Source organism: Armigeres subalbatus, chromosome 1 (assembly GCF_024139115.2).
Source record: "Armigeres subalbatus isolate Guangzhou_Male chromosome 1, GZ_Asu_2, whole genome shotgun sequence".
In the NCBI taxonomy this organism is placed as follows: Eukaryota; Metazoa; Arthropoda; class Insecta; order Diptera; family Culicidae; genus Armigeres; species Armigeres subalbatus.
In genome coordinates this window covers 9,761,985-9,770,280 of record NC_085139.1, presented here as the reverse complement: position 1 = coordinate 9,770,280, position 8,296 = coordinate 9,761,985, and positions in this window count along the sequence as shown.

The window sequence follows — 8,296 nt, the reverse complement described above, 5'->3', positions numbered from 1 at the left end:
ATGAGAAAAAGTGGTACATACAGTCGTTTACGGAGAAAGTTTTGTCAACGTTACAAAGTTAGCTCCGTAGCAGGAAAACCGGAAGCAGACAGTATACCAGCTTCCGTCAACCAAGACGCTCCGGAACCGATTTTCTCGGATGCCTCTTTGTATGATCCAACTGGAAATTCACCCAACATTCCAGAAACTTTGGAAGAACATGAAGGTAACATTATAGCATTTTTGCATTACGGGCTTGTAATATGTTACTCGGCTAACTGGATTGTAATTTTAATAATGTTATTTAGTACGCAGTGTGAACCATTAGATTCTAATTTCCCTTGTGACTATCTTATTTCGTCATAATTTAGATTGCAGAGCAACGTTACTCAACTCAATCCGACAATGGGCTACCGACTTCCAGATATCCCATTCTGCATTGCAGGCACTAACCTCCCGAAAGATCCTCGTACCCTATTAGCCACACCACGAAACTTGCACCTCGAAAAAATTGACGAAAATGGTTCATACTGGCATCAAGGACTAGAAATATGCCTCAGAATGGTTTTACAAAACATTTCACATTCTACAACCATATCACTTAACTTCAATGTTGATGGCTTACCAGTGTACAAAAGCTCAACGAAAAACTTTTGGCCCATATTGTTTAACATTCAAGAATATCCTGAAGTTAAACCGCTCGTCATAGGCATATATTATGGCATAAACAAGCCAAAAGATGTCGCTACATATTTAAATTCCTTCATAGATGAGTTACTACAACTATTAGATTCTGGACTAACTATTAATGGGCATCGTATTTCAATCAAAATAAGGTGCTTTATTTGTGACACGCCAGCGCGCGCATTCATCAAAGGTGTAATAAATTTCAATGGCAAATATGGCTGCATAAAATGTACTACCAAAGGTACATATTCGCATATATCCAGAACCATGGTATTTCCTGACAGTAAAGCATCGAAAAGGACAGACGAACATTTCAGGGCTAAAGAATATTCTGATCATCAACGCTGTGACTGGTTGTATGTCAATGCATACAAAATGGAGCACGTTACAAAAGAAGGAGATATCAGAACTATTGGTTGCTATACGATTTCCAAATGAAATTCATCGAAAGATGAGATCCTTAGATTTTGTTGCTCTTTGGAAAGGATTAGAGTATCGCAATTTCTTGAATTATGCTGGCATTGTTGTAATTAAGGATTATTTGCCTGAACGATATTTCAACCACTTCCTTTCTCTCTTCTGTGCTGTTCGTATTTGTTCAGTTGAAAAGTATTCAAATTTATTAGAAATAGCACGGTCCTTATTCATTGATTTTCTCGACGAATTTAAATTATTGTATGGTGTTGAATTCATGACAAGTAATATGCACAACATATGCCATGTTGTAGATGAAGTTTCCCGGTTTGGTATTCTGTCAACTATTTCTGCATATCCATTTGAAAATTGACTGCACTCATTAAAGAAAATGATCAAAACAGGTCCAAATCCACTAGCTCAGATAGCAGGTCGTATAACAGAGAACATGCAAACCTATGCAAACATACGAACCCGCCGTCGAACTTCAGCGGAATGCCTCAGCAACAACAAATAGTCAAAGACAAAACTCAGTAGACATAGAGAAAACCGCCGAAGAAAAACTGGTATTTTCATCTTTCATACTTACAAACAACTTCAAAGATAAATGGATACTAACACATGACCAATCAATTGTAGCTTTTTCCAAAATGGTCAAGTCTGCAACCAAATATTTTGTAGAGGGCCAAGTAATTTCAAAGAAACAAAACTATTTTGAAAAACCATTTGATTCATCACACTTGCAAATTTTTATCGCTGAACCAATCTTTGCGAAAAAACTGCTCATCGACGTGGATTGTATTTTTTGTAAGTTAGTTGCAGTACCCAGGAAGGAGGGTGTAGTATTTTCACCCCTTATGCATACTATTCTGTAGTGATAAAATGTGTATATTTATGTTTTCTGTCCTTAATAAAGATAAAATTACCCAAAACTTGTTTTTATTGGTTAAAAATTAACAACGTTACCATTTCATTACGTTTAAGATATATGTTTTTTGTGTTTTACATGAGTTATTCCAACATATCGTTACTTGAATTGTAATCATCAACTTCTTCATCATCATTCTCAATATCGGCCTCGATTGCCTCTCGATCCATCGTCTCATCCTGATATTCACTTTCTTCAGCACTGTCGCTTTGAAGCACATCAACTATATCTATTGGATTTTCATGCTTGATATCTTCATTGGCTCGAACATCCTTATGTTTACGTCCCGGGCGGCATGCGGACCTGCGCAGTTGTTAATTCGAGCTTCTTGATTTACTGTAGCGGAAAAGACGTGTTCTACAGAACATCTCCAATTGTTGAGCACTATAAGTAGGGTCTCCGATGCCAACTAGTTTGACAAGAAGTTGCAACACATTTCCAAACTCTCTGAATCCTCTTTTGGATTTTTGCCCACGACTGATTCTGGTCCACGTAAAACGGGTCCAGAATTCCCTTGTGAAAAGGCAATCAACGATGGTATAGCAAGCGCTGTCGCCATTATTCGCATATGAGTTCGGTGGAATGATCCGTGTAAAGTAAATCGGCTAAAACAAAAAAAATGAAAATTATGTTTCAGAATTGTAGTTAATCGAACCATACATATTGTGCGCAGAGATCGTCATTTCCTAATTTAACGTTCCAGTCATGTAGCTGACTTTCATTATCTATACGTTTGTGATTTTCAACTGGATCGTCGATTTACGTAGGTGACTTATTCACATGCTTTTTATTCATTTCCGTCAAGGCCGCCAGTTTTGAGAAATGTTCATTGAAGCAATTTTTTACTACATTTTCTACTGTAGTTTGAATAAAATCACGAAGGTCTCTCTTCAGCTCCTCGTATGTGACGAACCCGTCGGAATCTGTAACATGAAATTACCACAGTATGAGATACATAATTAATTAAATAGAAATCTATTTAGAGCTTGAAAGTTATAAGTGTAAAATGTGGGTACTATTTCTTGGATATATTAGAAAAAAATATTTTTAAATTTTACATCATGAAAATGAAAATGAAAATGATTAGAAAAAAATATTTTTAAATTCATGTCATCACAAGATTGTTCAAACTAAATTGACTAGTTATGGCTTGTAGGGTAGAGCAACCGCCATTAAAGTATTTATATATATTTTACTACGATGTTTGACCCAATCGAGCTTCACGTGCACTGTAGTGTCCATCGCAATAAAATGTTGCATAAGCAGTGGAATTCAGTATAATGCATCCGTCGGACTATCGTGGAATTGTACCAGTTTTTTTTAAGATTGGTTGTTGTTTAGGATACGAACGTAATTTTTAAGAGGACAATTTCAATGAACCTAATAAATGCGTATTTTCATTATGTACCTTACTTGGAACCTTAAAAATGTGTTTTTTAGACAACCAAAGGAATGAATACCATACATAATCATAACAAATTAACTGCATATTATCATAGTTCAGAGTGTGAAATTGCTCGTTTGTTATTGTCTATACTGCATGTAGTCGCATATTTGTCCCATATGAATAGGAAAACCAGCAAAGATGGGAAAAATATGCGATTATAGGCGGTACAGTCTTTTATTATGAAAATATATAAAGAAGCAAAATATCAATAAACGCGATTCAAACATCAGCATGATTCTAATTGATTGTGCTCGTATTTAGATTTCATAAAACAATACATATGAAACAACAGTTAGTGACCTAGAATTATATTATAGAGTGTTAACTAGACTACCTACATGATCTTACCTGTAATGGGATGGTTTGCCATGCTTGTTGTATTTGTCCCCGGTACAATGATAAATTCTTCTGCATTGCAATAATTCGGCGCCGACTGCCGCTGGTTCACCTCCTGGGATGACACTGTATCTAAAATAGACATTGAAAACATTTAGTTTCAGGCCGCCAAAGAGAAACGAGTTACATGTATCACCATGCACGTTTCCCGTTGTATGGGTTATTCTGAATTGCGTGGGTGGATGAAGCTATGTTTCACATTACGCATAAGTGGTTATCCATAAACCACGTAATATACGTTTCAAATAATTGATAATAAAAGTGAAACGACTTCTCAGCATATTTGATGATACATAGATAAACAGACGCAAAAGACAAACAATGTAAAAATTGAAAATAAAGCAATTCTTTGTTACTTCATTCATGAAAATACACTGATCCCACTGGGCCACTATATAACAATAATTAGTAACTGCATTTCGCATGGTAATCGAATAGGAATCACTCATACTAGTGTTTGACCTACGATTGTGGGGTCAGTGTGGGCGTATTATGAATTTATAACAAAAAAATGCGTTATACTGGTGTTATGTTTCTTTGTCTGTGATACATTATTAGTCTTTTACAATTTAACTCACCGATAGGCATACCCGGATAAAAATGTACTATTGGCTCAATAGTGTAAACAATTGAATTACCATACAATGTACGGTATACAATAGGATATATTGTTTCTTGATGGTTGCACAGATTGTATCAACGCTGAGAATACAATACATCTACATATTTCTCTAATGTAACAATATTTGCAATTGTTTTTAAAACGTTTTTGTACATAAGATTCATACATTGGTAACTTTTGAAACGTTTCTTTACATTGCATATAAACTATATTACAATATTTGCCTCATAGCGCCAAATATGCATTTTTTCCCCTTAAATTGCATTGTTGAACAGTAAAGCTGTCACCACTTAGAAATCAAAAATCGTATTGTTTTACTATACAAATACAATACAATCCATTGTATTTTGAACAGTTTTGTTCGGATATTTCAACAATATATTAACCATACACTCTATTGTGTGACGAATATGGAAAAATCTCAGATTTTGTATAGTTACGATACTTAACAACCCGTACATTCTATTGCGAAAACATCATTTACATTAGAGTAAATGGTTCATAACAATGCATTCTAATGTATTTCTATGGTTTCATTTACAATATAATCTATTGCCAATTTAATGTTATTAATAGTAGTGTTACAATAAATTTTATTGTTATTCTACTGTATTTTTTATTCGGGTAGCGTTGATCGCTGCTTCGCTAAACAGTTCAACGGGCGATTGTATAATCGGAGGTAACTCGGACTGCATCAAAGTGTTTACAAAAAATAAAGTGGATGCTGATGTCACGACGGATGTTTCTGGAGCTCCTTGTTCCTGTAGCATCGGTGATTGCCGCCGCGACGACTGTGACGATACTGACTTTGTTTGAGCGAATCGTTTGCCGGGTATGATTTTACGTGTCGAGTTTAACGTATCAGTGCTACAGTTTAGCGTTTTCGATGCAGCCACAAACAAAGGAACGTTGGGAGCTTGGATGTGTATCTTTGGCTTGACTTGATTTAACAATGGCAGTGACTTCTGCATTTCATGTGGCTGTGATACGAGCATCGACTGATTCCGCTGGACATTTTCGAATGGGGCTTTTAATTGAGCACAATTTCCAGTGATACCTGGTTGCGCAGTTCCTGACGATTGTGGAGAGAACGAATGATATTCGCCAGATGGTTTCTTGAGAGCTTTAAAAGTAAATAATTGTTATCACTGATTTCCAAAACTTAATGTTTTTTACCTGTGAGCATAGCGTTGTAATCCTTGGTTTTTCCCGGCACTGATAGTTTTTGCGCTTTTAGCTTTTTCTTCTTTCCTTCTACATCGGATACGTCTCTTTTAGCCAGATCATCTGCGGCTCTTTCTGCCGCATCGAAGTTGCGGAACTTCTTAAAAATTATTATTGGAATCCGTTTTGAAGTGCCGTGGAATTCCGCTCCACTGACACGCAGGTTTTCGATCTTTTCGTTGGACATTTTCGGCCATTGTAGAATTCCGCCCTTGATCCACGAAATTGGCACCGCCAGCACTTGAAATTTTCGGTTTTCAATAAATTGCACTACCGCGAACATATTTAAGACGATTCTTTAAATTAGGAGCTTAACCGGAAAACAAAAATTGCGTACAGCAGCACGGAGCGTAGGAATATTTTGATTCTGATATATTACTTTTTGATTCTGATTGACTCTTTGATGACGTTTGGTAGCAATGATGCCAACAATATTTTTGTTAATTGTTTCGATCAATAAATTGTTCATAGAAATTAATTTATTTCATGTTTTGTATTTTTACTGAAAAAAACATTACAAACAACAATGTTTAACCTTCCCATATTTTTAGATTAAAAATTGAACGGATAACGATTCAACAGAGTAAAATAGATTATGTGATTTTATTGAAATTAATTCAAGATTTGATGATTTGACAACACTGATGATAGTTGAAATGTTATCATCGTATATTTATCCATTCGATGTCAATAAACTTGGGAAAAGTCAGTATAGTCGCATAAACACGCATATTGGTCAACGCAATCGTATTTCAATCTATTATATTCTGAGCATGAGCATGAGCATGAGCAGGATAACCGTACAATTCGTAGTTGCTACTCCGTGATTGATTAGAACTTGCGAAATTGCACAGGGAACCAATCGAATGGAGCTTGGGTTTAGCTATCATTCTCAATGTGCAAATTTCGGAAATTCAATGTATTTTACTAAGTCAATTACGGCGCCGGCCACGTCCTTACGGTCATCAAGGGAAGAAAGGATTATTAGTTCAACTCTCGTTGCTACTAGAGACCGAGTATACCTCTGCATCTCCACGATAGTCTTAGGATAGGATATTGTGTTAGTATGAAGGGATATATTATCTGGATTCACTTTGGTAAGTGATGCGATCTATGGGATAGGAATATATGAATGAGAATTAGAAGTACTAGAGTAATGAGAAAGTATTAAAATAAATTCTAATGGGATTCATTTTTTACAATTAGAATTTGAATGCTATTGGATTCTAATACCACGCACACGTCTACCACACCATCGCTACCCGCACATCAAACTCACACATTCTTACTTGTATGAGGCCTGCACGAGCATAGCGACCGTATATAGAATTCGTATGCGGGTACAAATGAATACCAATCTATTTTACATTTTATTTACTGCTACTAAGTAACAGGCAGCTTTTTATAACAATTCTATATTTAGAATCATACTTGCTAGCAATGAGAATTTGATTTGCAAAGAGATTGAGTTATATGATTAATGAAATTATCTAATAGGATATTGGAAAGGGCCAGGGATCAAACCCTTAATCTCCTGTTTATGAGGCAGAAGCAGTGACACAAGGCCACCAAGCACCGTATTTCAATCTATTATATTCTATTCACAAACCTTAATACGATATACATGTTAAGGTTATCGTTAATATGTACAAATGAATGACACATTAAACACTATGCTGGGCCTCAAATCTTATGTTTCAAGTGAAGGCCAACGTTTTGTATAATTTTAGTTATACAGTTGTAGCTTTGTGTAACCATACGTGCCTCTCAATGCAGATGTCGAGGGTTCGAGTCTCATGGAAATCATATGTATACTTCTTATATGAAAATCAAAAATTAAAAATTTAAAATCTTCGATGCTAAAATTGAATTTACCAAGTAGAATGAAAATTATAAAAGCTAAAATTTTTATTTTTTTTAATTATTTTTTTCATTTTCGCCAAATCGTATATAATTTACAAAAATCTTATATGAGTAATTTCATGATAGTTGTATATGTGTTTATGCAAAATCGGTGAAATTAAAATCTGTCGTGAAGTCGTAATAATTGTAAAAGATTATCGTCAATATCGGATTATATGATGTAAATGGCCTCCACTTTGGTTTGTATATGGCTTTTTGAGCAGTATATCCGATTTCGTCATAGGTATATCATGCTGTAATTTCAATTTATAACTTCGCTTTACCAACTAATTTGTTGACTGGGTTGTTATGTTCACACTATTTGGAAAGGGCACTGGTGAAAAAGGACAAAAATTGGTCTATTTTTGGTGGTCTATATTTTTAGAACTGTTAGAAAAATAGACCAGAAAAATAAAGCAGCGGTGAAAACGTCCTCAGAATGAAAACAAATAACATTCTTCTTTATTTTATTTATTTTTTGTTAATTTGGAGCAGACTGAATTTCTAGTCCAAATGTGGAAAAATTGAAACGAAAGTGTATGACAGATTCATTTATTTGAAACGAAACTGTTCGAAATACAAATTTTGACCGCCCCGATGAAAATGGTAAATTTAGATTTGGTCTATTCAACTGTCAAAATTTGGAATAGAACACCAGTGAAAACCTTCAAATACCTGAAATAATTGAAAGAGAGTT